The sequence below is a fragment of the Dasypus novemcinctus genome, chromosome 4 (genome assembly GCF_030445035.2).
Source record: "Dasypus novemcinctus isolate mDasNov1 chromosome 4, mDasNov1.1.hap2, whole genome shotgun sequence".
NCBI lineage: Eukaryota > Metazoa > Chordata > Mammalia > Cingulata > Dasypodidae > Dasypus > Dasypus novemcinctus.
In genome coordinates, this window is record NC_080676.1 from 86,153,404 (window position 1) to 86,176,185 (window position 22,782).

Genomic DNA, 22,782 nt, shown 5'->3' on the forward strand with positions numbered 1-22,782 from the left:
AATCAAGCCTGACCGCGCGTGAGATTCTGTGCTGCCGCCCTGGATCCAGCTTCCATCCTGCTGCCTCAGCTGTCGGCGACAGTAACACCCTTCCCCCACCCCCGCGGCTCCCCCCGTAGTGGCCGCGCCAGACAGCGGGTAACCGCCGCCTCCGTTCGGGCACCCGGGCTCCAAAGGCCGAGCACGCTGAAGACACCTGCCTCTCACTGGCCACGGCCGCTGCCCCTCACCCCGCAGTATCCTCGGCAATTGGCCCCGAACCGACGCTCGTCATCCTCGGGTCTCGCCTCGAGTCCCGCCTCCGTCGCCAGGTCATTTAAGTTTATCACAAATAAATAAATAAAGGAGGAAATAGAAATGCGTAGAAAGTAAAAGCAGTCGGAAGGGGGCGGGGATTTAGAGGAGAAAGAGAGGGAGGGGCGGAGTAGACAACCAAACTCGATCGTCTCCAATTTGGCCAATCACGGTTCACTCTTGTCCGGTCTGACGGGCCTTCTTATCCAATAGTCTTTCACCTCCCAGATAACTGAATAACGAGATACTGCTGACCTCTCCAGAGTGGGGGGAGGTGCGGCGGGCCGGAGGGGAGGGAGTGGGAAGACTTTCGGCCAATCGCATATTAACAATTTTTTGAGCGAAGTTTCTGCGCCCCAATGGATGTTTGAGATAGCGGATTGGGCCTCTTCTAGCCCAATCGAACGTGGTAGAGATGAGGGAAGAAGTGGCTGGAGGTGGGACGAGGGGGGAGGAGGAAGAATGTATTTTGTTTATGGGCGGCAACCTCACGAGGGGCGTCCCATTCTTACTGGCTCACGGAAGCCAAGAGTGGCATGGGAGCAACCCAATTGTGGGAAAAGATAGAGGGTTCGCGGCTTGAGCCGCCCAATGTGGGCCTTTTGCCGGAGAAGTAGGGGCGGGGGGAAGTTTAGGAGTTGAGGAAAGAAGATTAAAGAGCGTGAGGAGGTAACGCCAAAAACTCTAATTTGTTGTGGGGCGGGCGAGAGGGAGGGGTGTGTGCGTGCCGAGGGTGACGAGGCGTCTGCGAGGCTCTAGGAGTGAGGGGCGGCGGGAAGGGGAAGGAGGGGATCGGGGTGTGCTGAGGGAGCGAGTTACAGAGGTACGAGCCCGCGGGCCGTTGGCTGACCAAGCGCGCGCGTCCCCGCGCCCTGCCCGCTCCTCCTCCGCTCGGGCGCCCCTCCTCGCGCCCGGCTGCGGCCTCGCCAGACCCGGCTGGGAGGGAGGGAGCGCGGGAGGGCACTCGAGTCCAGGAGCGGGCGTGGCGTCCCGCAGCTGGAAACGTGTCTGCTGCCTTCTCTCTACTCCCGGCGCCTGGAGCTGCTGCTTCCAAGAAGAGGAGCTGAGGGGCACTAGCCGGGGCTCAGGAGCTGCTACAGGCGCCCGCTTGTCTTCCGCCCCCTCCCTCTTCGCCCTTCCCAGCTTGTCGTGGCTCTCGCGGTCTCTGGAGCGCCTTCAGTCAACCGGGGGGGGGGGGGGGGGGGGGCGGGAGGTGTCCTGGCCCCAGAACCGCTGGACGCCTCTCCAGACGCCGGAGCCACCGGCCCCTGCCTGCTTCGCTTCTTCGTCTAGAGAGGAGGGGGCTTGGGAAGGGAAGACCCACTTTTCCTTCTTCTTTCCTCCTCCTTTGGGCCCCTTTGGAAACATTAAAAAATGTTTACGTTTTCAATGCCTGAGATAAAACAGTTGGAAGCCTTTTGAAAGTTTAAAAGAAATGCCGTCTGTCTTAAATCGTAATGCATTCCTATGTGTGGCTTTCTGATCCCACCACCACCAGGTACCACCTCCCACCGTCTCCCACCCCCATTCCAGAAGCTGTTATCCTTTTTAAGGATGCTGAGAAGGCAGGAGGCAAGGCTTTTCTAAAAGTTCTATTGATAAACACACTTGCACAAACATATGTTAGGCACACACACAAACTATAAACATTAGCGAAAAACACAATATGGCGTACAGCTACACTACCTAGTGCGGTAATCCGCTGGTCTCTTATTCTGAACCGAGTTGAATGGGGTCAGTAGCAGGATGACAGCTCTCCAGTAGAAAGGTGAGTGAAGTAGGAAGAAGTTTCAAAGTGTAATGTCCTCAAAGTTTGGCCCAAACTTAGTTGAACATGTTTACGTGATAGGCGTGAAAATTATCTTGATTACTACTTAACATTAAAAATACCTAAATGCAAATATTGCTAAAGTCAGTTTTACTGTGAGGCCGTGTTTGTTTCTACTAATAAAATTAGTGAAGGCCACTTATTCACCCAGTGTTTTCAAATGAACTCTAAAGGTACTGTCTTGTTGAGATCGGAAATTTTCTATGGAAATTACCATTTAAAAACTAAATTCTATAGCAGTAAGCACTAAATTTAAATGATAATCAGTCATCCTTAAATGTATAAACGATTTGCTTACATACCCATTCATTGCTGCTCCTAATCGCAAGTATCCGTTGCTATCCTGTAGGAATTGTTAAGTAATCCCCTTCTCCCCCATACGTACCTTTGAGCAGTCAATATTAGGCAACTTTATGAATTTTTGCTTTAAGACTAGCTATTTCTTTAGTCTAAGGGGAAGAAATTTGCAGTTTACATTGATCTTCATACCACTGCTGTTCTTAATCAGAATGCAACAAAGTTGATCCACATTCTTCCATACCACTGTACTATCTCAGGAACAGTCTCCCAAGAAAGCTATTGGAATTGCCCTTGAAGAAAGGCCTTGTTTACTCAGTGTTCGGTGCTCAAGGTTTAATTTCTAAATTACAGATTATGATCTATTGAGCTCAATTTTGGAGTGCTTTAGGCTTGAGGATACAAAGTGCTCAAACAGGTGAGAAGAAAAGTGAGTTTTCTAGAAATATATTAGCTGCTTAGTTGGGCACTTTGGAATTTTTGGTTTTGTGATTTCAGAGTTCACAAATGGAATACAGATATTTTGCATATGAAGATCAGGTGTCAAGTTTTCTGGCAACCACCGTCCTGGTTTTAACTTTAAGAAGTTTAAGACTAAACACTATCAAATTTTCCAAATCTAGGAAGTTATGTTTACCTTTCTAGGTCAGGTAATATGCCAATATTTAAAGCTTGCCTCCTACACCAAGAAATTGCAAATACGGATCTTGTGCATACTGACTAGCTACTGAAAGACAATGTGAGATTAAATGGAATAGTAGAGATAAGAGAAACTTTCAAATGGGGTCTGTAATTTTGAGAGGGAGATGGATGTTTAGTTGATGTGATGCTGGTTTCTTAGTTAAGTAGTTAAGTCCCCCAATTTTTAAGACGCATAAATACCCAGCAACTCTTGCTATCAAATTAACAAGAATTAAGCTACTTAGTAAAGGAAAAAAATCTAACGGAAAAATTATTTTATGTTCTTTTTATCTTAGTAGCGAGCATCTTCACAGGACTATCTTGCTAAATTGGACTTTCTAGAAAAAGGTTAGAATAATTATGTTGGAAGAACAATTAAAAGATACAACTAGGTTCCTGTAAAAGATATAAAATATATAGGATAAATAGTAGTTTAGTTGGAATGTCCTCAGAATAGTGGTAAAAAGAGAATGCGTTAAAAGTGGAACTTGAGAGACTCTGCTTTATTTTTTGAAATCTTGTTTTTTTGAAATGGGTGATTACATTCACAAAATTGTTTATGTGCCAGTCACAGACGTTTAGAGTATACCAGTGATCAAAAGAGATGAAATAACTTGCCCTTGTGGAGCTTACATTCTAATGTAACCTAAATCCTGTGTACTTTGGCTTGTTAGGAGTCGTGGTTTTTGAGGGAGGCTTTAAAATGTAGCTGCTTTTTTGTTTTAGGAAATACAAGCTGAAGGAGTTTAAAGAGAGGTTTTAGTGGGTGTGGAATTATGGAGAGTTGTTAGCAAAGTGTGATAAAACAAAAGCTAGATGTCTGTTAATTTTTGGTTAGTACTTGCCTAAATTTTCAATTGTGGTTTTATCAAAGAATTTGTTGTAATTTATAGGTGACATTAAAGAGAGAAAAAGAGAGGACTGAAAAAATGCTTTGTTATTTAAACCTTTCTTTCTAACTACAAAAGTATTTGATTAGCACTTCACTGATTTAATAGGCCATTTGTAATGCAAAAGAAATTTACAGAAGATTTTAGCGTTACTTTAAATCTAATTATTTAGTCTGTAGGTATAAAAATCCTAGATTTCTAACAGAAGGAAGTTTGATGTTTAAGAGAGTATATGGTAATACAGAATTATAAAGAAAATAAAATAATCTACCACTATTAACATGTTAATTCATGTATTTATATGTAGCTATGCTTTTTCTAAAAATGAGATCATATGGTATCTACTATTTTAGAGTTTGATTTTTAAAATTTAACATATGGGTGACTCTATGTTAATAAACAATTCCACACTATCATAATTAAAAAAAAAAGTATATTAAGAATGCGTATATTGCTTCAAGACCTGGTATCTCGTCTTTTCAAAACGTACTTCATAGTTCTCAAACAAGTTCTCATTTTCATTATTTTTCTCTCCCACCGTGGGTCTTATTTTGTTAGCCAAATACAATTCTTAAGTAGGATAACTTTTTATGCACAATTCTTCCTCTTGGCGGTAGTCCCATCTCCTGTTGTGTATGGTGTGCATTTCTGTACCTACATTAGATTTCTACTTATGCTAATTTGTAACGTAATCACCTCCTTCAAAATGGGTACATATTAATGCATGTAGGATCATTTTAAGATTGCATCTGGCTATTTGTATATAGACCTGCCAGCATCTTAAAGCTTGGGAGGATAAGGAAGAAAAGTGAATTATATTGTTTTAGCTAAAATCCTTTTTTAAGGAACAAAGTGGAAGAATGGTAAAAAACTAATAACTACTTTTCCTATTTCTAGTAAGAATTATTGATCACTGTGTATTTGTGTGTGTGAGAGTGTATATTTATATATGAGCAGTTTTATTTTTATCTTGATCTTGACATGGAAGTCAAGTCCCAATTCCCAGGTGATTTTGTTTAATTGACTTTGTTAGTTACCAAAACTTTCTTCTGAGCAACATAGAACAAGCTAATTAAATCTGTACATTTTGTAATTTGGACTAAAATTTTGTAATTTGGAAGTTTTAAAGATCACTATTTTCCGTGCAGTCTATAAAATAAATAAAGTCTGAAGTGAAGAGTTCTTTGAACCTTGAATCCACCTAATTAGACAGTTTAGAGTTTAAAGTGTTCATAGGGCAAAAGATAAAATCTTGACATCTGTCAAATTTTTGCAGTAATAAAAAACATGACTAATTTTATTGATATTCATATTTTTAAGGTACATGTAAGTATGTGTACAGTGCATTGTAAGTCAAAATTTGGGGATGTTATTGACTAGACATAATCATTTCTTTGCCAGAGATACTAGTCTGTGTGAGGGCTAACCATCTGTCAAGTGATAGAGACAAAGAAATGTTTAATATACTGTTTAAAATTTACACAAAATTGTTTGAATTATATTGTTGTTTTGTTTTGGCCTTTAAACTCTGTGTTGAGTATACAATAGAACATTCACCCCATTTTGTTTTATGAACAAATCTATCCAAGTTCCAGATAAGGTTATTGTCACAGCTGATGTGATCTGGAAGCAAGATAAAATATTATTTCAATTTTACTTTCAGGTAATGATAAAAAACTCACAAATGGACCACCACCAGCAGTTTTTCAAATGGCTTTAACCACACTTACTTTTATCCACCCGTTCTGTATTTAGGATCTCTTCATTTTGGTTTATATATTCAAGCCTTGCGCTTCAAACCCATTCCTGAACTGTTTGGGGGAGAAAAGTAGCAATGGGAATCCAGATTGCCTGTTTTAGGTACAATATGGTGTGATGTGAAAATGAAACAGCAGATTGGTGAGAAACTTAGTTTCAAACAAATATAAACTAGTTTGTTTAGTGAAGTCATACACAAAACAGTAGTCTCTATTGACAGGGCAATATTTTCTTCAGTGATTTCTACATAATGAGGTCACTTTGGAACCTTGGGCCAGCAGTCTGTTTCCAATGCTTCGTATAAGAAAAAGGAGCCCTAATATTGCTGACTGTAATGATATACTTAGATATGGCATGCTGAGGAATTATTTATAGTAGTGCTAATTATATCAATAAAAATAGCAATATTAATACTGTGAGTGTCAAAATCCATCCTTGACATTATGAGGTAAACAGAACTATAGTCAAACAAAGCAGCCAGCCTGTCTCTACTGTTAGCTCATGAATATGTGCTTCAAGAAAAATATACACAGTTTAGAGAGTTGGGTGTACTGATTTAATCTTTTTCATTTACATTTTATTTTTTTTAGATGTTCTTTATTTCCTATTTAATGCAATATTGAAAAAGGTTGAAATTTAAGTTTTGAAATTCTTTTTTTTTTTTTTAAAGATTTATTTTTATTTATTTAATTCCCCTCCCCTCCCCCGGTTGTCTGTTTTCTGTCTTTTTGCTGCGTCTTGTTTCTTTGTCCGCTTCTGTTGTCGTCAGCAGCACGGGAAGTGTGGGCGGTGCCATTCCTCGGCAGGCTGCTCCCTCCTTCCTGCTGGGCGGCTCTCCTTATGGGTGCACTCCTTGCGCGTGGGGCTCCCCTACGCAGCCCCACGCGGGGGACACCCCTGTGTAGCAGGGCACTCCTTGCGCGCATCAGCACTGCGCATGGGCCAGCTCCACACGGGTCAAGGAGGCCCGGGGCGTGAACCGCGGACCTCCCATGTGGTAGACGGACGCCCTAACCACTGGGCCAAAGTCTGTTTCCCTTGAAATTCTTGATAATTCATTTTCTTACTGACTTTGAAATTAGTAAGGTTTAAGAGATTTACTTATTTATAGTTAAGTGCTTTATCAGGAATTCATTTTATGAGTATCCTCATTTTTGGAACATAGACTACCACCGTGAAAGGAAACTAGAACCTTTTAACAATATAAAAAACAAAACAAAAAGCACCAAAACACACACACAAACTCTGGATCCCTTTACACATATGAAAGTTCTTTTCCATCATTTAGATTTAAGGAGAGCATAAATTTTCTGTTAATTCATCATTACTTACAATCATTATTTTATTTTGTTTTTTAACTTCCTTTTTAAGGAATTTAAAATCAAGTAAAAGTCCTACTATCCACGGAATTTTTTTTAACTTGGGCAGTCTATATCCAGCTTTTCAATCCCACATTTTATTGCACCATTGTCAAAATTCCAGGATGTAAAGAAAGGAGAGCTTGTTCCAGGTCTAGTGCTACCTCTAACTAGTTGTATCATCTTGGACATGTCATATATTTTGTTTGGATCTCTACCTCAACTTCTTCATCCTCTTTTGCTTTAATAATATGACTATGTGTCTTTCAACACAAGTCTTTTAGCGTTAGATAATGTTACTGCATATGTTTAGGGTAATAGGAAAGAGTAAATGCAAAGTATTTAACTTTGCATTTTATTTTTAGTGCTTGAGAATAGTTTCATTTTAATACTGCTTTCAATTATAGTATTGTAGTGTCAGTGTAGATAAATAAATACTTGAACTGGCTATAAGTATAATTTACTACTAGTCTGCATAATATTTTCACCAATGCACCTTCACTCAAGAAGATAGATTTGTAATAAAAATTTATAAACATGGTTCCTTGCATTTCACCCATATAAAATTGTTTAACTGGGGAAAGCAGGTAGTGACAGATGGAATTAACTTAGTCATTTTTTAATAGATTGATTGATTGATTTCCTCAAAGGAAAAAGTAAACTTGTCTTTTGCCCCTCTCTTGTGTAAGCAAAAGTAATTGTACTTTGAGTAATCAGAAATGGTCTCCATATAGATCTTATAAAAGTGGTAATTTTTAACTACTGTATTTAATTTTTGATCCTATATTAATCTATCCAGGAATAGATTACCATAGGAATGATAAGGTAGGTATAGACGTTTGATTTTATTTTGATCAAGGATAATGGAAAGAATGTTAGAGAAGACTTTGCAAATACTGTACTGTCATGCATAGAAACAACTGCACACAATCTGTGTGCATCTACTTGAAAATTCTTGTGTTAATGATTACCAGCAAATTTTCATGTAAAATTTCACTCTTAGTTTCTTAATTATACTCTGTAATTGACTCTCTTTTTGCTAGAGTGATTGATAGTGAGAGGCTCTAAACCAGCAAAGATTTTACCTATTCATAAATGGAAACAGTGATTTTAAGAGTGCTTTACAATCCTGGACCCCTCCCCATCATAGTCCCATAAATTCCTAGTACTGATCCTAACGTTTTATAATTGAACTTGTGGAGAGACTATGTATGAAGGTCTCCAATATAATAGGTGATACTAAGCTATTCTAGCTAAATAACCAAATATCTAGTTAATAGGGAGAAATCGTAAGAAAAGATTTTAGATCAACTATTGGGTGTAAAAAAATGGTGTGAGTGCTTCAATGCATATAAATAATGGAAAAAATAGTTCCAAATATAGTTGATGGAAGTTGATTTTGGATTACTTGTTAACCAAAACCTATGTTTCTAAAGACATTGGTGCCAAAACAACTAGTAAAATCATTAGTGGGAAGCACTCTGAAAAGGAAAGAAAACACTTTCTATCCTTGTACTAAACAGTAATAATAATAATACGGGAAACGGACTTGGTCCCGTGGTTAGGGCGTCCAGTCTACCACATGGGAGTATGCAGTTCAAACCCTGGGCCTCCTTGACCCGTGTGGAGCTGGCCCATGCGCAGTGCTGATGCGCGCAAGGAGTGCCGCACCACGCAGGGGTGTCCCCATGCGCAAGGAGTGCACCTGTAAGGAGAGCCACCCAGCGCGAAAGAAAGTGCAGCCTGCCCAGGAATGGCGCTGCCCACACTTCCCATGCCACTGACGACAGAAGCGGACAAAGAAACAAGACGCAGCAAATACACACAGAGAACAGACAACCGGGGTGGGGGGGGGGGCGGGAATTAAATAAATAAATCTTTAAAAAATAATAATAATAATAATAGCAACAACAACAGCTAACATTTGACGGCTTACCCTGTACAAGCATTGGTTATAGTTAATTTCCTAATGCTATGAAGCAGGTACTTTTAATATTCCGATTTTAAAGATAAGCTAAGTCTCAGAATGGTTAATTTGTTTAAGGTCACACAGCTAGTAAATAACAATTCAAATTCAAGTCTGACTAGAGAGAGCCCAAGCTTTCACCCCACAGTCATCCCTTTTCCTGGAACCATCTCCATTCTATGCTTCCCCATTTTATCGCTTTTAATTTTAGCAAGAAAGTCATAGTGTATTTAGAGATGGTTCCAGGGAAGGACACAAGGTGAAGTAGGAGGAAGGGTTGCCATGGTAGAGTCTAATTTTTAAAGTTAACTTCTTAGTTTAGAATTACACATTCCGTAAAGGAATTTGTCTAAAGATTATACAATGGATGGGCTTGATAACTGCTGCCTAATTTGGTTCCCTGGACAACAGTGGAGCTGGGTAACATGTTAAATCAATCTTTAGAAATCAGGAGAAAGGAGCCGGGTCAAAGCGATAGATACAGGAAGTACTAGCAAGCTAGAGGCCAAGAAGAACACTAAATCAGAGCAGGTCGAGGAACCAACAACTAGGCATCATATAGAAAAAAGGATGAGACAGAGCAGTAGATGAGTAGGCTGCACAGCTAAATCAGGTATAACCTAGCTGAGTATTTATTCAAATAGGCAAATCCTACTAACTTTGTAAGACTATTGTGGTCCTAACATTAGTTCTGGAAACTAAGCTGGCTTAAATATGGGTCACCTAGAGCTTGGGATATAAAGACCAATATGGTTTTAGTATAAAAGACATTTTCCTCAATACTAGTGTAGAATTCAGCAGTAAGATTAGGTCAGTTACAAAGAATATGCAATTTAGCACAATAATCTATGTAGTAAACTACTGTTTGCCACGTAAACGCTTCCTTAATCTATCTCATTTAATGCACAAAGTAACCACCTGCAGTGATTATTTTTGATGTTAATTTATGGATAGGGAGCAACCTGAGAAGTTTTCCAAAGTCACAAGATTAAAATAGAAAATTATCATGGGAACGGACTTTGGCCCAGTGGTTAGGGCGTCCGTCTACCATATGGGAGGTCCGCGGTTCAAACCCCGGGCCTCCTTGACCTGTGTGGAGCTGGCCATGCGCAGTGCTGATGCGCGCAAGGAGTGCCGTGCCACGCAAGGGTGTCCACCGCGTGGGGGAGCCCCACGCGCAAGGAGTGCGCACGTGAGGAAAAGCCGCCCAGCGTGAAAAGAAAGAGCAGCCTGCCCAGGAATGGCGCCGCCCACACTTCCCGTGCCGCTGACGACAACAGAAGCGGACAAAGAAACAAGACGCAGCAAATAGACACCAAGAACAGACAACCAGGGGAGGGGGGGAAATTAAATAAATAAATAAATCTTTAAAAAAAAAAAAAAAGAAAAGAAAATTATCAGAAAAGATTAAATGAGAGTCTGTGGCTCCTCCCCCGCTGCCATGGTGCATATACTTGAGCAGAAGCTGAAGTAAATGAAGATGTTTTGTGGATACATTTACTCATTTCCCTTATTTGAATTTTCATTCAGAACAATAAAATTTTACTTAATATCATTCTCAGCAAAACAGTACTAGATCGACCAAGGGACTAATCTGTCTACAGTTGTATGGTTTTTAAAATTGAAATTCTACATAAAAACAACTTAAAAGATCTTTACGGTGAAAGTTCACCAATTTTCTTTGTTATTGTTCTGAAATCATTGTTGTTGGTGGGCAGGGGGAGAGGACATTTATACTAAAACTTGCTTTTTGCTTTCCAGTTTCCAAATCAAGAAAATACCTATTAGCTTTCCTAAGGAGTCAATGACTATGAAGGATGAAATAAATTAAACTTATTCTTTAATCTCATTGCGTTTCATTAGGTAATTTAGCCTTTGATCTCCTAAAAACATACATTTTACTATATATATTTTGTTTGTTTGTTTGTTTGATAGCTACTCCCTTCTCACGTTGATGGAGTTGGTGATTTTAAACGAGGCTCCATTTGTCTTGAGGCAGAATAATCTAGACTATTTTTCTTAATTTACCACAATACTGAAAGAAAAGATCAACATTATTTGATATTAAAAATGCATTTCTACCAGAGTAATAGGCCCAAATAATCAGTTCAGGTAAGGCCAATGTACATGAATTATATTTAAGATAGCCGGTATGCGCTCATGAAAGAAGATTATAGAAACATTTTATGTGAATTCTTTTTACTTCAAATAATTTAAATGACATCAAACTAAATACAATGGATATATATACTATGTATACGTATATACTCAATTGCCATTTATCTACAGGTTACTAAGACTTCAAAAGTTTTAAAGAAATAATATTCATTATAATATTCATAATCCATGTATGAGTCATCTGAACAGAGAAAGAATAATGAAAGTATTATACCATCACTTATGTTTCTTTAGTTTTATTAAGACAATATTTCTGGTAATTTTTCAGACTCTTATTTTTAGTGCATTGAGAAATATAGTATAATATTTAGTATGCTTCAAATGGATATTGAGAAAAATATATTGTGAAGTTAGAAAGTTGATAAACATTCAGTTTATGTATGACACCTTTCTCCTTCAGGTTTATTGTCATTGGGACTCTACATTCATTTTTGTTCTTTTGTTTCTGTTTATTTTTTTAATCTGTGGCACCCAGCTCTAACAGCTTTGCTGTTTATATCACTGTCCTTTATATATCTGATCCTCAGAGAAGAACTTTTTGAACTGCTCTCAATAATCTTTCTCATTCTAATGAAGGATTGAGAACAAGGCATTACTGTTGAAGGGGAGATATGGGCTGAAAAAGAGGATAGAAAAAAATTGAATATGATTCCAGGTCCTTCTGATTCAGATAATCTACCTTATAGTCTCAGCATTTGTTATAAATTAAATTGTCAATCTGTATAAGAACCAAAAATAACTGTTGATTTTCTGTCATTTTGGGTTATGCACACCTCTATGTATTAATTGTGTAATGATGTGTTTTATTATGCAAAGGCGGGTGCATCAAGTGTTAAGGAAATTTGATTCAGTTTGGTGTTTTAAACTAAGTTTAAGTCATTACTCATTCTTTGATCACTCAGGAAATGGTCACATTTAGAATACTTACACTGAATTGCAGTTCTTTAAGTGCAGGTACCGTGTTTATTCATCTTAATAGCCTTAGAGTTTAGCACAGTTCTTGGCAATCTGGAGGGATTCTATAAATGATCGTTGATCAGATTTTGTACCTATACTTTAATCCCTGCTTATGTGGTGTTTTGGTTTCTCAGCTGCTAAAACAAATACCATCCAATGGGTTTGCTTAAACAACAGGAATTTATTGGCTTACAATTTAGAGGCTAGGAGAAGTTCAAAATCAAGGTGTCAGCAAGGCAATGCCTTTCCCCCCAAAATTGGAATTCTGCGCCTGGCTGCTAACAATCCTTGGTCCTTGGCTTTTCTATCACATGGCAGTGTACATGGTGGCATCTTCTTTCTCTTCTAGGTTTTGTTGACTCCAGCTTCTGACTGCTCCCCATGGCTTCTTCCTTCTGTGTCCAATTTCCTTTGGATTAGATTAAGGTCCACTCTTATTCAATTTGGGAACATCTTAACTAATAATATTCTCAAAGGTACCAATTTCAAATGGATTCACACCCCCAGGACCAGGGGTTGGGCTCTGAACATGCCTTTTGTTGGGGACTTGATTCAATCCCTATACCAGGCCATCTTTTCTTTCTTTTTTTTCAAACTGACTGGTTCATATCTAGCATTGTTAAAATTGTTATTACCTTATTGGCTTTTTCTGTATTTTTTCAAGACCCAAACATATTTATGCATACTTGTGATTCTTCGTCCTTTTAGATAATGAAATTCTATCATTGTGGATATTTCAATGAAAACTTATATTTAACATGATTCAATGGAGAAATATACCAGAATATTTCCTATTAATGGCAAAGCAAATCTGCTACAATCAATTCAGGACAGGTTGTTGAATAAAGTACACAAAATTATATTACCTTCTGATTCAAGGATGAAATTGAAATTTCCTGTCCTTTATTATTCCTATCTGGATAGTAGGACAAACAACCTACAGTTTTTTTGAAACTGCAGTTGAGATTTTAAATATATTTATGAGCTTACAAATTCTTTTTAAAAAGTTCATAAAGTTTCATACAATTAAAAAAATAGTTCTAGTTTATTTTACTTTGTGTTGTTTGTAAGTGTAGTCCAGTGAGGCACTTTAATATTAGGTGATATAATATCCTTACTCCTTAGGAGAGAGCACAAAAGGTAATTGGTCTATGAAAAATATGGAGAGTAATGTCATAAACCACAAGTAAGGCACATGTTTAATCCGTATATAACAGCTGGCATGCTTTTTTCATATTTATAGGATTTTTTTTAGACATTGGGAAACTTACATGATTGGCCAAAGTCATAATTTGTCTTTACTACTAACTGAAACTACAGCAAATTGATTTGAGTTGTTTCCAAAAGAAAATTTAATTGTGTCCTAGAATAATTAAAACCAAGACTACATTAAAACTTACTTAAAGTGATTAATAGCCATAATATATTTTGGTATTTGTATCCAGAAGCATACAGAGAACATTTTGTCATTTTTACATATTCTAGAATATACTTTCTGAGGAAACGTGATTTTTAGGAATAATTATAATGTTGTCCCAAACACATAAACCCCTTTTCAGTTAAGGCAACTTCTGTGGTTATTTTCCCCTTCATTTCCAATTCCAAGCTGCTGCTTTTCTGAATCAATGTCTGCTGAGATCTGTGATCTGTGGATAACTTCCATGGCTCCTTGGACTGAGAAATACTGCTTGAAGTTTTTTTTACCTTGGATTGGGCAAGCAACTAGAGAATATTGTGTAGTCTCACGGTAAAGATCAGAAAGTAGCAGACATTAGGAAGAAGAATGTGGGCTTCAGAGGTCTGTCTGTGAATCCCAATGGGAGATAAATATTTGCTCATTTTGAGTATTCATATCTCCCTGACTAGCTAAAAAGCCGAAGTAGCTGAATATGCTAGCTGAGTCTTCTCTGTCTCTGAGGTGAGAAGGAATATAGATAGAGGACAAGATATCTTTCTCCAGGTGCCTTGGTAGGGAACCAACAGGCTGTGTACTTTTTCTCCACTACCTATGATACTTTTGCCATTTAGGATACTTCATCAACCTGACCTGAGCTCCAATGAGTTATCAAAGAAAAATAACAGTAACGGTCCATTTGAAGAGACCCAGAAGCAAGAGGGAGAAGATCAGGTAGGAAAATCAGAATACACACCCAGGCAACTAATATTACTAGAGAAAATAGATGAAACCTGAATTTGAAAGAAGAAAAAAAATTAAGATCATTTAAGAGAGTTCAGATAAACACCAAAAAGAATTTCAGGCACTAAGAAATGTCCTATCTCAATTGAACAATATGGTGAATGAATTAAAGGAGTGCATGGTCACTGTTAAAACATAAATTAGATAACTAAAATACCAAGGACCAGAAATATATAAACAATAAAACAAGATGAAGATCTTGAATTTAAAAATGGTGGATAGATCTAGAAGTTATCTTGTGAATAACAGCAATTACAGAGGGAGAAATGAAAGATGGAGGAGGAAAGATGGAGGAAAGGTATAAGTAAATAATAGAAACTTTCTCTGAGAAAAGAGTACTGGGGTCTGTGAATTGGAAGGGTTTACTGATTTATGGTCTCGATTGATAAGAAATGATATATCTGTAAGGATATCCAGATAAAAGTCCTGATCACTAAGATTAAATCAAAACATCTTAAAAGCAGAAATAAAGCAGAAATAAAGGGGGGAAACATCAAAATGTCATAGGACTGCATATCTGAAACCCTGGCTTAACATCTACAATTGGAAAGGAAAATGACTGCAATATAAGAATCTTAATGTTCAGAAAGTTCTGATTTGCTAGTCAAGGTGAAAGAAATACATTTAGTGATTTGCAAAACTTCAAAGAGTGTATAGCAGTTCTACCCAATCTGAGCAAATGTCTGAGAATAGGTTATAAGCAAACAACAAATGAATCAGAACACAGCCTTCAAGATGAAGAACTATGAAGAGGAGAGGAAATAGTGGTGAATAATGAACAGTTCATATATAATGTATGTGTGTGTGTGTATCATTTAACCTAATAAAAATAGATGGCTAATGAATATGTAATATGATGGGTAAATTTAGTTTTTTGAAATAAAAGTATCATACAGCTGTGAGAAATTCTTTAAAGTGCAAAACTTCCAAGAAACTTAGGAGGTGGAAGGTATGGGCAGGTGGAAAGTAAAAGGAAGGAAAAAGGAGGAGAAGGGATGCAGGTAGAAAAAAAAAGGAAAGGAGAAAGAGAAGAGGGAGGGATGGGAACATTCTAAAGGTATGATTTATGTAGGCGAAAGGGATGGGAGAGAAGCTCTTAGTGGATATGTACTTCTGTTTACTAGGGTAGGAAAGGGAAGATAACCCTTAATGCAATAGAACATGAGTTAGAACTTCCATACTAATAAGGAGATAATAGCACAGAGAGCAACTCGATCAAACCAAAAATAAGGAAAAGGGGAATGAGGAAATAATGTAAAATAAATTCATGTAAAGTAATTGGAAGATATAAAATCAAGCACATCAATTATAATGATTAATGTTAATGGGCTAAATTCTCCCCTTAAAAGACAGAATATCAGATTGAATAAAAACAAACAAAAAAACCAGCCAAATTATAAGAAAAACAGAATCTAAGACAAAGTAATTGAAAGGGTTGTTTGTAAAATGGTGGGCATAATGATACCAACTAAGTGCGAACAAAAGAAAACAAAAATGGAATGTGACAATATTGCTATCAGACAAGATGGCATTTAAGGCTTAAAATAATAAATGGGATAAAAATGGACAGTAATTATAAAATGCACAGCTTATGTAGAAAATACCACATATGTATACATCAAACAAAAACTATTGGAAAGTTTCAGAAAGTTGTTTTACAATGCCTAACAGAAATGGAGTAGTATAATTCATAAACTTGATTCAATATGCAAAATCTGACAGTTCTTAAGTCTTATACATGTTTTGAATGTTTCTGTACTTGGCCACAAAGAAAATTTTACCAATTTTAGAAAGCAGAAGTATGCATTTTCTGATTATAAGCAAGTATAATTAGAATTTTTAAACGTCACAAAAGAACTAAATTTAGAAATTAAGGAATACCCTCTCATATTACTGGGATAAGGAGGAAGACACTTGAAAACCAATGGAAAATGACAAGACATTTTTATAATAAAGGTACTCAAGTGTCGTTTATCTGAAAAAAAAAAAACAATGGAAAGGAAAATAATATATGTAAAAATCTGCAAAGTGTCTAAAGCAGTGATCAGAGGAAAATTGATAACCCTAAATGCCTTCATTGTTAAAAGGAAGACAAAATAAAGTATAATCTACTTATTTTAAGAAATTAGAATAAAGAATAATACCAGATGGAGGAAGAGGAAACTACAAAATAACTGAAATTAATGAAGTAGGAAAAGAAAATAAGTAAAAAGCAAAAATAAATATAAATTTGAAAAGAACAAAATGCATAACTCCTTGTGAAGATGATAAAGTTAAAAAAAAAAAAAAAAGAATGAGCCCAGCAATTCCACTCTTAGGAATATGCCTAAGAGAATCAAAAGTACATATTCACATAAAAATTTATACATGAGAGTTTCATAGCAGCATTGTTCGTAATAGCTAGAAAGTGCAAACAACCCAAACATCTGTCAAATGATGAATAAATAAAAATGTGATATAGTCAAACATATGGAATATTATTTAACCATAGAAATATTGAAGTACTAATATATGCAACAGCATGGATGAACCTTGAAAACAGTGAGCTAATGAAAGAAGCAATACACAAAAGGCTACATATTGTAGAGACAGAAAGTAGATTAGTGGTTATTAGGGGCGGCAGAAAGGAGAAAATGGAGAGAAACTAATTAATGGTACAAAGTTTCTTTTTTGGGGTGATGAACAAGTTCTGGAAATAGATCTGGAAATAGATAGTGGTGATGGTTGTACAACCTTGTGAATATACTTAAAACTACTGAATTGTATGCTTTAAAATTGCTGAAATAATTATATGTGAATCTTGTCTCAACAGTAATAATTAAATTTATGGAAAACACACTGAGCATGATAGACACTAATTAAGAATGAGAAGACAAAACTGGAAGACGAAAAGAACTCTAAAATATGAATGATGCAACTATCTTGCAATAAATTTAAAAGTTCTAAGTGGAAGATATTTCAGTCAAATGCAAAGGGAAAAAAATGGATGCCAATTAGCATAATAAGAAGAAAATGGATGACAATTAGCATAGAAGAAATTGGAAAATTGACCAAATCTGGCCACTTAAATTTTAAGGAGTAGTTTTGATGTAATTTAAATTATTTAGGCCATTGAAGAAATTGAAATCTCCCTTAATTTTATTTACTATATTAACCCTGATAAAGATTGTGCAGAAGGAAAATTATGGTACAATCTCATTTTGAAATAAATGCAAGCATTCTAAATATTGACAAATAATACCAGCAGTGGATTAAAACACTAATACACTGGAACTTAAAAGGTTTTTTAAAAAATAGGAATGTAAGTGAATCAACAGCAGGAAATGTATAAACTTAATTCATTGTATTAAGTTAAAGGACGTAAGTTAATATCAATAGATGGTGAAAAAGAAATTGCTATAATTTGACTGATATTACTTTAAAATTCAAGCAAATGGGAGCAAAAGAGAAATACTTAAATGTAATAAAGTATTTTCATTCATAGTCATTAGAAACTATAATTCTAATTGGTTAAATCCTAAAAATATATTAACATTAGAATCTACACAAGAAACCGTCTATCACAACTATTTAACATTGACTTGAGGCTTTAGCAAATGCTGTAGGTAAATGATATATCTGAGATACACTTGCAGAGATATACACTTAATAGAGAACAGCTCAATGTGTCATTTTGCTGATATGACCATATACCTAAAGAAATTCTCAACTCAATTTAAAAATCTAGAAAAATTAAAAAATTTGATAAGGTAAATGGGTAGAAGATAATAGGGAAAAATCAATAGCTTCTTTCTGGAAGCAAAAGCTATCTAGCAACTTTTTTTTCCCAATGGGAAAAATTATTCCATTTCCTAATATAACACAAATTAAGAAAATTTTAGTAATATATTTATCAAGAGTGGCAGGTGATCTATATTGAAAAATAGTAATATCTTATCAAAAGGCATAAAACAAGATCTGATTAAAGGAAGGATAAATTGTATTTTTGAATGGTTAAACAGTAACAAAAATGTTAATTCTTCCAAAATTAATGTATTTATTTAATGCAATTCTAATTAGAATCTCAATAGGGGTTTATTATTAGCTTTTTTGTTTTATTTCATTTTATTTTTGCTTTTTTGAATTGCACAATGTTATTTTAATTATGTAGAAGTTTAAGTGCTAACAAAAGGCAAGGAAATTTGAAAAAGAACAATGAGAAGATACTTGCATTATACATTCTAGCACATCTCACAAAGCCAACTCTAATGGGTGAATCTTGACCCTCAAAAAGATATGTTAACGTCCTAATCCCCAGTACCTCAGAATATTGCCTTATTTGGAAATAGGTCCATTGCAGATTTCATTACTTAAGATGAGGTCACACTGGAGTAAGGTGGGCCATTAATACAATATGACTGGAGTCATAGGAGGAAGAGAGACAGAGACAAGTGAGATGGCCGCGTGAAAATGGAGGCAGAGATTGCAACTAGGCGGCTACAGCCATAGAACAACATGGTTTGTCAACCACCAGTTGAAGTTAATAAGAGGCACAGAAATATTCCTCTGCTGGAGCCCTGCTGACACCTTAATTTTGGACTTCTAGCCTCAAAAACTGTAAAAGAATAAATTGTTGTTTAAAGCCACTGAAACTAATATACCAGCTAATAAAATCAATAGGATAATAGCATAGGAATAGACAGACAATAGCCACTCCTAAAACATGTGGCTATTTAGTTGAAATGTGATGGGTTGTTTAACAAATGGGGCTTGCATAGCTGGTTATCTGTTGGGAAAAAAGAAAGTATAATTTTACACCTTTGTAAAAATAAATTCTGGATAGATGAAAGGTTTAAATTTAAAAATTAAATAATGGAAAACTTGTTGAAAAATCTAGGATACTACTTACAAAATCTATCTTGCAAGTCTGAAAACCCAGAAAGTTTAAAATAAGAGATATACTTGGCTACATTAAGTTGAAAACTTTTATAAAAATATATATTAAAATCAATACGAAAATAAAGGCTTGGAAAAAGTCTTTGATTTGTAATGAACAAAAGGCTAATATCAAGAGTGTTTAGTTATTGCTAAGAAAAATGTTATGAAACAACAAAATTTAAAGACAGTTCACAGAAGAGCACATTTTATTAGTTAACATATGAGAATATATTCAAATACACTAGTAATTAATGAAGTTCAAACTTAAGTAGCAGTGAGATAACTACCTCAAACATTAAAATTTTTGTTAGTGATGTGGGGAAAAGGAGATTCTTAATTTTTATTGTTGGAGATCTGGCATTTTTGAAATGCAATCTGGTAATACATATTAAAGTTAGAAATTTACAATATCCTTTGACATAGTGATCCCTATTTGGAAACGTATCCAGTTGAAATTTAAGAATTGATATTTAAGGACGTAGTTTATTTTCAAAGGTTGTTACAGCATGGTATTGCAAAACTAGGGGTGATGATGCAAAGAAACTCCTTTATTAAGTGAATGACTAATAATGAAAATTCACACAATGGGATATGACAGGGTCATTAAGAAATGTGAATTAAAGCTTTCTCAGGTATCTTGGAAAGATTTCAAGGAGTTGTCATTGCATGGGAACATGTTATAGAAAAATGTAGAATATTCAATTAAAAAATAATGATAAATATCCCTGAATTACTGTATATATAGATACTATCTGTATATGTCTGCTTTATGGTAGAGTTATTTGAGAAGGGAGAAGAATATGGAAGAATGCATATTAAGTTGTAGTTTGTTATTTTGGATGGAAGGGAGGAAATATAGAGGGAAAGAATCAGAGAACCAAGCAATAAGATAAAGACAAAATTGGTGTAAATATTGATTTAAAAATCCTATTTAAACATTTTAATAAAATTAAGTGTGTTTTAATATATATAAAGAAATTAAATTAAAATCTTTAAAAGTGTTATAGCTACTTTTGGTGATAATGAATGACTTCATATTTCTGATTGTTGGCACCCAGAAAGATTGTTTCTTTCCTTTATATTTATGATTTTTCTTTAAATTAATTTTGTACCACATGTTAACAGAATTTTCTACATGGTCACTTAGATCTTTAGATGCTCTTCCAATTATTTCAGACCAAATAAACTTACATACTTACTACTTATAGTTTGGGATCAAACCAAACTCTATATAAATGGGTTAGTACCCACATTCAGGATTGATAAGCAATTGGTAAAGCTTACCAAGTATATTTCGATTTTTTCAAAGTCCATTTTCTTAGGCCAGTATCTTATGTGTCTCTTTTAAAATATCTTTCAAACTATCTCATCCTATGTTATGAATTAATTATAATGCCAATTATGTATAACTCAAATCCTTGCATATAGAAGTTGATTGATAAATATTTGACTTGATAGATTTCAGTTCCAGGAATGCTCAGTGTAATGCAACAGTATAATGAAATGTAGTAACCAAAGCATTTAAAGTTATTAGTTCAAAGAATTAAACTAGAAGGATGTCATGCAAGTCACTTGACTTCTGTGTCTCAGAATCTTAATATTTGTGATAGTGGTACTTTCTTCACTTATTTCACACAATCATTGTGAGAGTCAAGTGAATAACAAATAGTGTGCTTTGAAAAACAATACATTGTGCAAAGAACAATGATAATGATCATGAAAATCTGTAGGTAATTGTTTTAAGTTTCCTGGCTGCTCAAAGACCACGTAATAGGTTAGTTTAAACAATGGGAATTTATTGGCTTACAGTTTTGAAGCATGGATAAGTCCAAAATCAAAATGTTAGCAATGTGTGCTCCTCTACCCCTAAGACTGTGGCTTGTGGCATTCTAGGGCTAACTGCCAACCATCCTTGATCCTTGACTTAAAGTCACATGGCAGTGAACATGGAGGCCTCTCCCATCTTCTCTGTCTTGTCCTGCCTTTAAAGGACTCTAGTAATCTGGATTAAAGCCTAATCTGATTCCATGGAGCCACATCTTAACTGAAATAATATCTTGAAGAAATCTTATTTACAAAAGGTCCACACTCACCAGAATGTGGACCAAGACCAAGAACATGTCCAAACTGGGATACACAATTAAATCCACCACAGCAATCAATTTTTTTTAATGCTTGGTGGACATTTTATATATATTTCAAGCTGCATGTTTGATGCTAAGCCTCTCGAAATATTCGTAATAGAACATATCATTGATGAAACTGTCAAAGACAAAACAGTGGGATCAATGGCAGGTATGACTCATTTAATTGCTTAAAGACCAAGATGGGTCTCCAGATTTTTTTTGGCTCTTTTTCTGGTCACTGAGGAAAATTTTTCATTCAAATACATTTCTAGATGACCTCTTGTTCTAATATAGGGATATTGCTGTTTTGTAGGAAGCCTGTGCCTTCATCACATCTAGACATAATAATGCTATATTATATTTTGACTTACTAGATGTCCTTGGATACGTAAGTACAGCTATGTTATCTGTTATTATTTGTATTCCATTACATATTCTGTCCTTGTAATTTATAGCTGCAGTTAATAGTGACTATAGCATGAATACTTTAAATAGTCAAATCTTTATCATCTTTTATATACCAGACATCAAATTTGCCATTGGCTGTCTTTATGGGGTGTGGGACTCTCAGAAAAAACCTAAATTATGATTCATTTGTTAAGAACAACCGGACAGAAGAGTAAAAATACATTTTTAAAAATTACAGACACATGGAATTGATGTACATGTCTCTCTAGGTCTAAATAAAAGTTTTTAAATTATACCTGACTCTTTTTCCAAGGGTGTATCTCCACATTTTAAAATGTTCTTGCCCCAGTAATTTGGTTTTTGTTTTCTCCATAAATATTCATGCTATATCAGTAGTCCAATCTTTATTTTCCAGTAATGGAGATGCTATAAGAAAGTTGAAAAGACAAGTCTTAAAAGAGACAGCAACGTTTCTTACATTTCTTTAAATAAACTTTAGGTTAGTAATAAAAACTACCTGAACTGATTTTCTTTGATTTTATATATTTCACCTAATAGAAACATTCTAATAATTCTGGTACATTTGTACTTTCTACTTATTTATTAAATACGAAATTATTTGCAATTAGGATGGACATAATTTTAATATATCTCTACATTCTTTACTTAACAATGTTCCTAGACCTCCTACTGAAAGTCTTTTAGTGTATGTCATATTCATTATTGAATGCATTTGTCACTGCCAGTTACTTCCTTTACTGTTCCTTTTCTGTCTTTAAATAAAATTTCTAACCATTTATAATTGCTTTTTTACATGTGAGTTGCATTTTAATAGAGAATGCAAGAAAATCTGTAGATAATCTGTTTATTCCTATCCTTAAGAAGCCAAATTGATCTTGCCTTAATTCTTAACATTCTTTCAGTTTC

At 35.5% G+C, this 22,782-nt stretch overlaps 1 protein-coding gene across 20 annotated transcripts in view; it reads left to right on the top strand.

Annotated features, from left to right (window-relative positions):
• Positions 1 to 849: 849 nt before the first annotated feature.
• The window catches only part of ZBTB20 (zinc finger and BTB domain containing 20), a 900,898-nt gene continuing 878,965 nt past the window's right edge, over positions 850 to 22,782 (top strand). For 15 of the 20 annotated variants that reach the window (XM_071214781.1, XM_071214791.1, XM_071214782.1 and 12 more), the window contains exon 1: positions 850 to 963. The gene's annotated coding sequence lies outside the window, so the exon portion shown is untranslated. Of the gene's footprint in view, positions 964 to 2,879; positions 14,336 to 21,760; positions 21,836 to 22,782 lie in introns of those variants that run through there. The other 5 variants (XM_071214788.1, XM_071214799.1, XM_071214789.1 and 2 more) reach the window with 3 other exon arrangements.